General features: G+C 41.2%; 1 long non-coding RNA gene across 1 annotated transcript; it reads left to right on the forward strand.

The window, feature by feature from the left end:
* The first annotated feature begins 3,954 nt into the window (after nt 1–3,954).
* On the forward strand, nt 3,955–9,289 carry LOC138347229 (uncharacterized). Its single transcript, XR_011220004.1, has 2 exons — nt 3,955–4,381; nt 9,251–9,289. It is a non-coding gene; the product is annotated as an uncharacterized lncRNA (long non-coding RNA).
* The last annotated feature ends 295 nt before the right edge of the window (nt 9,290–9,584 follow it).

Raw genomic sequence — 9,584 nt, forward strand, 5'->3', positions numbered from 1 at the left:
AGGCCACAAAATCATCAAGACGAGCAGCGAGTGCAATATAAAACTTCGAACAATCAAACGCCAGGCAAAGTCTCAAATCTTGACACCTCAATTCATTCTTTCAACTTGGGGCGAAGGAATGAACGATGAGATATCGAATGCTAAACTCTAGTTAGATAACATGTTCAATCAGACCAAATAGACAAGAACATATGAATTCTATATGTAAGAGAGAGACAACAAAACAGATCCAACGTGCACAACGAGTGACATCGATTCAATGATGTCAAGCCAACCAGCAACACACAACCAAAGTTCTCGCCCTCAAATCATCATATTAAAACCAAGAAAAGGAGGAAGTTATGTAGAAGGGGTGTTTACCTTCTTCGGAGCAGCGACTGAGACGACGTCGAGCAAGGCGACAACGAACTTCCACCACAGAAACCGCCCTCGAACCACAGCGAAGGCGTCCAGACGGAAACCGGCAATCGACCGCACTAGGACAAAACAGCGAACGTCGGGGACAGAGTCGAGGCTTTCAATCCTTCGGAAGCCTCTTCCTCGAAGTCTCACACGTAAATGTATAAGGTTCCTCTCTTCCTTACGCCCTCGGAAACGAAACAAGAACAACAAACAGAATACTTTTCAGAAACTTTTCAACCCTTGCTGATAAAGCTCTCCCCAAATTTCAAAGCAAAAAAAATTTTCAACCTAAGAAATCTCAAAAAAAATTCCAACCCTTTGAAAATTTCTCAAACCCAGAAAATGTCCAACCCCTTGCAACGTCTTCGGAGGGGGTATTTATAGAGGAAACTAGGGTTTTTCGAGGGAGAGGGGTCGGGTGACAATTTGAGGCCCATTTCGAGTTTGAAATTCGAATTCCCTCCCTTATCCGGAAGGACGATTCGAGCGGGAAGAGAGGTGGAGGGACGAGATGAGTCCGTGGTACTGGCTAGGCGACGTGTCTTCATCTCCCAACGGCAAGGACGAAAACGCATTGCTTTGCTACGTCAAAGCTGCAGCTGCAGGCGCCCGTTGCTGCGTACAGAGTTTGTACGAGCACGAAGGGAGAGAGAAGAGGAAAGAGGGACGCGTGAGGGAGAGACGCGGGATGCTGGCGTTTTCTGGGTTTGTCGCATTTTGGGGATGTTTTTGGCGTCTTCTGTTTCTGGGAAAGGCGTGAGGAGCAGGGGAAGAGGAAGGGGAGGGGCGCGTGGTGGAGACGCGGGGGAGGGAGAAGTCGCGACTGGGAGAGGTTTTCTGGAAAACGCGTGGCTGCGTTTTCTGGGAATTTTTTTTTATTTCTGGGGTCGCGTGGGGGGTGCTGGGGGAAGAAGAAGGGGAGAGAGGGCCTGGGTCGGATCAGACGGGTCGAGTTGAGGGAGATGTGAGCTGGGTATACATATTGTAAATTAATAGAAATAGGATGGGTGTTGGGCCTAAGTGTTGGGCTGTTGGGTTTGAAAATTGAAAGAGGGTTGGGGTTAAAGTGGTGTTGGATTGGCAAGGAGAATGGGCTGGGATTAAAGGGTTTGGGCCAATAAGAAAAGAGGCCCAAACGTTTTAGGTGTGTTTAAATAATTTGGAAAAAACTCGAAGCTCGATAATTAATTTATACCGGCGTGGGTCAAAAATTGGGTGTCAACACTCATTAGTTAGTTAAGTTTGTTAAAATATGTTGGATGACTTACCTATTTGTTAGGAACATAGGTACCATCACGACTCGTGATTTTTTGGTCGTGACATCTGCTTAGGCTCTTCAACCAATAGGGTTATTATTTGATTGTGAGATTAATAACTTCTTCTCACATTGTTGTAATCGTGTTTCATTTTTGATTGTCAAGATTAGTGAAGGCAGTTGAAAATCCCGTTCAACAGGTCATGGTTTTACTCCCTTGAGTAAGAATGTTTTCACATAAACTGTTTGTGCTATTTTATATCTTTACTTACTATTCGTTCTTATTTCGAGTGTGACAAGGGACCTGGTCGTTGATCGATAGTGGACGCACGTATTCTATTAACCACACGACATTGACATGTGGTTGCGTATTAATAAAAAAGATACCATACATAAACATGTCATTTAATTTGGGTTGAGTTGATATTTATGTCCTTCAATTTTGGATGTGCACAATTAGACAATTAAATTTGTGTAAAATTAAACAAGTGAACACACGCATCCTACGTGACATAATACACATAAGATGTCACGGGGGACACAAATTGGCCACGTAGGATACCACATAGGACACATATATATATATATTTTTTATTTTACATAAATTTAAATATCTACTTGTGCAAACCCAAATTAAATGACATGGATATAAGTTGAAACCAAGTCAAAGTACATATTGAATATTGGCGGAATGATCTAATAGACTCTTATACTTGTATGAGTTTGTATTTTGGATCATTCTACTTGATCATTTGTCGATTGAACCCTTAAACTCAGTGAAACTAAGTATTTTAAACCTCTTTCGCTGCGTGTGAACTTTAAAGGCTGGAAAAAAAATGGCATATCATTATCCAAGTCACATTTTAAATGGCACATCACTTATTGTTCTTTTAAATAAAATAATCTATTTTTTCTTTCTTTTTCACTTCATTCCTCCTTCATCCCTTCACCTCTCTCTATATTTTTTTACAGTAGAGATACCACCATAACTTTTCATTCTCACTAATATCATTAAATTCCTAAATAACTAACAATTATCATTTAATTTTTAATTTTTTAATATTTCTTTCATTCACAATTTTTAATCGTATTTCTTTTACCAACATTTACATCTATCACTCGAACCATCACAAAACTCTTTTCTTCATTGATGTTAATCAATAGCTGTTAAAATATATTATATAAGAATGAGAGAAGCAATTGGAAAGGGTTGGAAAGGGGTTAAAGAAGAGAATTGGGGGTTTGAGATTAAAAAGAGAAAAAAAGAAATGGAGAGGGGTCGGCGGGAAAAGAAGAAAGAACTCGAAAAACTTATTTTTCTTATAATTTATCTTTTTATTCTATTTTTAAAAAGAAAAAAAATACTTTTAATCTAAAATTTGATCTTAGACGCTTCTTCTATGCATGACATCACACATTTATGTCATCTCAATAATTAAGTTGTCACATAAGCTTTGTCAATAATCACATGAACTTAAAACATATAATTTTATTGAGTTTAATGATTCAATTGACAAATAGTCAATTAGAAGGGTTAAAAATACAAAGATATACAAGTAGAAGAGTGTGCACTATTTACTTATTTATATATTAATCCTAAATAAAAAGAGAAGAAAACAAAAGACCAGAAACTGCAAACTTTGAGGGTCGAATTGTCATTTTACTTGGTGAACCTATTCAAGCGACTAGGTAAAAGAAGCAACCCTTGAGTGCATCACATACGGCGGGATTGATGACCAAGTAATCATAAAATACCCGTGGACTAAACCTCATGTTACCTCTTTTTAATTTTTAATAATTTTCTTTGACGACCAAGTAATCCTATAATAAAGAACTTTTTAACTAAACCAAGGCAATTACTTCTTTTAAATTTTTATAGGCACTGTAACCTAAGGTGGTAATTTAAACATAATTATTCTTTCATTCTATATTTATTTATTCACTCAAAAAAAGAACAAAGAATGATGAAGTATTTATTTATTCTATATTTTATACTACGTTTTATTTATGTATCTTATCCATTACTATCAAAATTAAAATTAAGAATGAGAGGAGTATACTTTTGAAACCTTTGCAATTTTGGTTAAAACAAAATATTTATGTATATTTATAAATATAAATGAAATGAAATGAAATCTCCACACGTCTCCGTATAGGCAAAGAAAGATGAAAGAATATAAAAGTAAATGTATTAAAAAAAAGAAAAGCAACGTCCCCTTAGCTTCACTGCAGTTTCTTCGGCCCAACCCAAAACACGTCTTGATTTATGTATAAACGCCAAACCTTTAACAAAGCTAGAATTACACAAAGAGAGAGCGTCTCCGTGTTTCTCAATGTGTGAATTAGTGTTGTTTGGTTGTAAAATTGTTGAATTAAAGGCCGAAATGAAGAAGCTAAGTAGTGAAGATGAAGATGAAGAAAAGAATATTATTGTGATGGGAAGTAGTAAAGTAGCAGAGACTCAGGAGAAGAAGAGAAAGAAGAGCCAAAACGCAATTACGAAGCCAAAGAAGAAAAAATATAGGTCCATTCATAATCTTTACTTGGAAACAAACCCCATCAACCTTTAACAGCTCATAGCAATAACTACTTTTGTGTAGTGTGTAATTGGTTTTTAGTAGTTTATGTAGGAGTGTGATAACTTAATTACCTTTTAGTTTGTTTCTTTTCTTATTAATATTCTCTCTTAATTTCCTTTTTCCTTTGCCTGTAAACAATAATAATGTTGAATGCCTTGAATCGGACCCGCTACAAACAGAAAGGACGGGGGTCTCGCTGCCCGGTCAGCGAGTCGGGGGGTCCAGGGGGGCGACGCGCCCCCTGGCCTGGGGGTCCAGGGGGGCGGAGACGCCCCCGGCCCGACGGTATACAATGTTGTTGTATTGGGCCCTTAATTTTCTGTTGATTCTGTATGTTGGGCCCAAGCCTGTTAGGGCGTAGCTTAGCACTATATATAGACGCTATGGGAAACCCTATTCTGTAATTCTGTTTTTGCCTCTCCATAATAAAACTGCTCCCTCTCTTCCCGTGGACGTAGCCAATTTATTGGTGAACCACGTAAACTGTTGTCTTGTTTTTGCGTTTATATTTTCTCGTATTATCTCAAATTCCGCACAACAAATTGGTATCAGAGCCTCTCGGTTAATCGGTGTTCTTGGAGAATTCGAGATGTCTGCTTTGAACGTGAAAATCGACAAATTCACAGGGAGGAACATTTTCAGTTTATGGCAGATCAAGATGCGGGCTTTGTTGAAACAGCAAGGCTTCTGGGCGCCGTTGTCGAAAGACAAGAACGCCGTCGTTACTCCTGAGATGGCGATTCTGGAGGAAAAGGCGCACTCGACGATCATGCTGTGTCTCGCGGATGACGTCATCACGGAGGTCTCGGATGAAGAGACTGCTGCTGGTCTGTGGTTGAAGCTGGAGAGTTTGTACATGACAAAATCTCTAACCAACAAGCTGCTTCTGAAACAACGTCTATTCGGTTTACGAATGGCTGAAGGTACACAACTCAGGGAACACTTAGAGCAATTGAATACTTTGCTATTAGAATTGCGTAATATCGATGTGAAGATCGAGGATGAAGATGCTGCCCTGATTCTGTTAGTATCTCTCCCAATGTCGTTTGAGAATTTTGTTCAATCGTTCATTGTTGGGAAAGATACTGTGTCACTGGAAGAAGTCAGATCGGCCCTTCATAGCAGGGAATTACGGCATAAGGCTAACGGCACAAGTACGGACATACAGCCTTCCGGTCTGTTCACCAGTAGCGGAAAGGGAAGGAAAAACGGCGGAAAGAAAAATAAGCCGATGTCGAAGGGTGCAAAGCCGGATGATGTTTGTAATTACTGCAAGGAGAAGGGACATTGGAAATTTGATTGTCCGAAGAAGAAGAAGCAATCGGAAAAACAATCAGTGTCTGCTGCTGTTGCTGAAGAAGACACCAATTCTGAAGAAGATATTGCCCTAGTTGCGGATGAGCACACTCATTATTCAGATGTGTGGATTCTTGATTCTGGGGCATCCTATCACATCTGTCCTAGGAGAGAGTGGTTCACGACTTATGAGCAGGTAGACGGAGGCAGCATCTCGATGGCCAACAGTTCTGTCTGCAAGGTGGTTGGGACAGGCTCGATCAAGATAAGGACACATGACGGTAGCTTCTGCACATTGAACGAGGTCAGGCACGTTCCATTGATGACGAAAAATCTGATATCTCTCAGTCTTTTGGACAGCAAGGGATTCAGCTGGTCGGGAAAAGATGGAGTCTTGCGGGTCTGGAAGGGTTCAAATTTGATTCTGAAAGGTGTCATGCGTGGTACTTTGTATTTTCTACAAGGTTCCACGGTTACAGGTTCAGCCCATGTTGCATCGTCAGAATTTCACCAGAAGGATATGACTAAGTTATGGCACATGAGACTTGGTCATATGGGTGAAAGAGGGATGCAAATTCTGTCAAAGGAGGATTTACTTGCTGGTCATAAGGTTAAGAGCCTAGAGTTTTGTGAACATTGTGTTTTTGGAAAACTACATCGCAACAAGTTTCCAAAGGCCATTCATAGAACAAAAGGCACACTTGATTATATCCATTCTGATTGCTGGGGTCCATGCCGTGTTGAGTCTTTGGGAGGCTGCAGATTTTTTGTGTCCATTATTGATGACTACTCAAGGATGACTTGGGTGTACATGATGAAGCATAAAAGTGAAGCCTTCCAGAAGTTCAAGGAGTGGAAAATTTTGATGGAAAATCAAACAGGGAAGAAGATCAAGAGGTTGCGAACTGATAATGGGCTGGAATTCTGTTGGTCTGAATTTGATCAATTCTGTAAGGATGAAGGGATTGCTCGACATCGCACAGTCAGAAATACACCACAGCAGAACGGTGTAGCTGAGCGGATGAATCAAACACTTCTGGAGAGAGCAAGGTGCATGCTCTCTAATGCTGGGCTAGATAGAAGATTCTGGGCAGAAGCGGTTAGTACAGCTTGCTACTTGATTAACCGCGGACCACATACAGGCATACAGTGCAAGACACCTATGGAGATGTGGTCAGGAAAAGTTGCTGATTATTCAAATCTGAAAGCTTTTGGTTGTACGGCTTACTATCACGTCAGTGAAGGTAAGTTAGAACCAAGAGCTAAAAAGGGAGTATTTGTGGGCTACGGAGATGGAGTGAAAGGTTTCAGAATCTGGTCTCCAGCAGAAAAGAGGGTTATTATGAGCAGGAACGTTGTCTTTGATGAAAGTTCTCTGCTTAGAACCATTGTGAAGCCTACAACTACGTCAGAAACTGGGAGTCTTGACAAACAGGTGGAGTTTCAAGTCATTCAGAATGAGAGAGATTTAAAGGAACCTGAAGAGGAGGATCAAGAGCCACAGACAGAAACTGATATTCCAGAATCTATGCCATCAGATATCCATCAGAGTATAGCTCAAGATCGGCCAAGGAGGGTTGGAGTTCGGCCACCTACGAGGTATGGTTTTGAGGACATGGTGGGTTATGCACTGCAGGTTGCTGAAGAGGTAGATACATCTGAGCCGTCTACTTACAAAGAAGCCATTTTAAGTTCTGATTCTGAAAAATGGTTTGCCGCTATGGGAGATGAGATGGAGTCCCTACACAAGAATCAGACATGGGATCTGGTCATACAGCCTTCGGGGAGAAAGATTATTACTTGCAAATGGGTTTTCAAGAAGAAGGAAGGGATATCACCAGCAGAAGGAGTCAAGTATAAAGCCAGGGTTGTTGCCAGAGGTTTCAACCAAAGAGAGGGAGTGGACTACAATGAGATCTTCTCACCAGTGGTCAGACATACTTCCATCCGAGTGTTACTAGCGATAGTTGCACATCAGAATCTGGAGCTTGAACAACTTGATGTGAAGACAGCGTTTCTACATGGAGAGTTGGAGGAAGAGATATACATGACTCAGCCGGATGGTTTCCAAGTTCCAGGGAAGGAAAATCACGTCTGCAAGTTGAAGAAGTCCTTATATGGACTTAAGCAATCTCCAAGGCAGTGGTATAAAAGGTTTGACAGCTATATGGTGAAGTTGGGCTATACTCGGAGCTCATATGATTGTTGTGTCTACTACAATAGGCTCAATGATGATTCATTCATCTATCTGGTGCTTTATGTAGATGATATGTTGATAGCTGCAAAGAAGAAGTATGACATTCAGAAGCTGAAGGGTTTACTTAGTGCTGAGTTTGAGATGAAGGATCTGGGAGCCGCTCGGAAGATTTTAGGGATGGAGATCATTAGAGACAGAGAGAGAAGGAAACTTTTCTTGTCACAGAGAAGCTACATTCAGAAGGTCTTGGCGAGGTTTGGCATGTCTTCATCTAAGCCCATTGATACCCCCAGTGCTGCCAATATCCATCTCACTGCCATGTTCGCTCCACAGTCAGAAGAAGAGAAGGAGTATATGTCACGAGTCCCTTATGCCAGTGCCGTAGGAAGTTTAATGTATGCTATGGTCTGTACAAGGCCAGATTTAGCACATGCAGTCAGTGTAGTGAGCAGATTCATGGGACAACCAGGGAGAGAACATTGGCAGGTTGTGAAGAGAATTTTCCGGTACCTTAGAGGTACATCTGACGTTGGTCTCATTTATGGAGGTGGTACTCAGTGCTTGGTTATTGGCTATTCTGATTCAGACTATGCTGGAGATGTTGACACAAGAAGATCGATGACTGGCTATGTGTTTACCCTTGGAGGATCTGTCGTCAGTTGGAAGGAAACTTTGCAACCTACAGTGACTTTGTCTACTACGGAAGCGGAGTACATGGCCTTGACAGAGGCTGCAAAAGAAGGGATTTGGTTGAAAGGGCTGGTTAGTGATCTTGGTCTGCATCATGATCAGGCTACGGTGTATTGTGACAGTTTGAGCGCAATTTGTCTAGCCAAGGATCAAGTCCATCATGAGAGAACCAAGCATATCGACGTAAGGTATCATTTTCTGAGAAGTGAGAAGAGAATCAAGGTGAAGAAAGTAGGAACTGCTGATAATCCTGCTGATATGTTCACAAAGCCGGTTCCACAGAGCAAGTTTCAACACTGTTTGGACTTGCTCAACATCAGAAGCTGTTAATTGCCCTGCGGGGCAACTCTGAGGAAGAGGGGGAGGCCTGGCACTATCATAGTGCGTCTGAAGAATCTGTTCGGAGAATTCAAGTCAAGGTGGAGATTTGTTGAATGCCTTGAATCGGACCCGCTACAAACAGAAAGGACGGGGGTCTCGCTGCCCGGTCAGCGAGTCGGGGGGTCCAGGGGGGCGACGCGCCCCCTGGCCTGGGGGTCCAGGGGGGCGGAGACGCCCCCGGCCCGACGGTATACAATGTTGTTGTATTGGGCCCTTAATTTTCTGTTGATTCTGTATGTTGGGCCCAAGCCTGTTAGGGCGTAGCTTAGCACTATATATAGACGCTATGGGAAACCCTATTCTGTAATTCTGTTTTTGCCTCTCCATAATAAAACTGCTCCCTCTCTTCCCGTGGACGTAGCCAATTTATTGGTGAACCACGTAAACTGTTGTCTTGTTTTTTGCGTTTATATTTTCTCGTATTATCTCAAATTCCGCACAACAAATAAGTTGAATCCTTTTTTAAAAAATAAAATACATGTTTCACTAGCTAGGGGTGCAGTTAATCCTTTTTGTCGTAAATTTGCACTCTAGGGAAATAAGAATATTAGTCATTGCTAACAGTTTGAACATCTGACCAGTGACCGGTCTAATTATTTATCAAGTTTCTGAATAAATAAGAATAAAATGTTTCATTGATCAAACAAGTGTGATACATGTCGTGTCATCATGCCATTTTGGGCACCACATGACATAACATTACTCATGTGGAAGACTTACATCGAAAAAGAAAAATAGTTGTTAGTGTGAAGTGTTCTAATTAAAGAATTTATTGGAAGACCTA

The sequence above is a fragment of the Solanum lycopersicum genome, chromosome 3, assembly GCF_036512215.1.
Source record: "Solanum lycopersicum chromosome 3, SLM_r2.1".
Taxonomy (NCBI): domain Eukaryota; kingdom Viridiplantae; phylum Streptophyta; class Magnoliopsida; order Solanales; family Solanaceae; genus Solanum; species Solanum lycopersicum.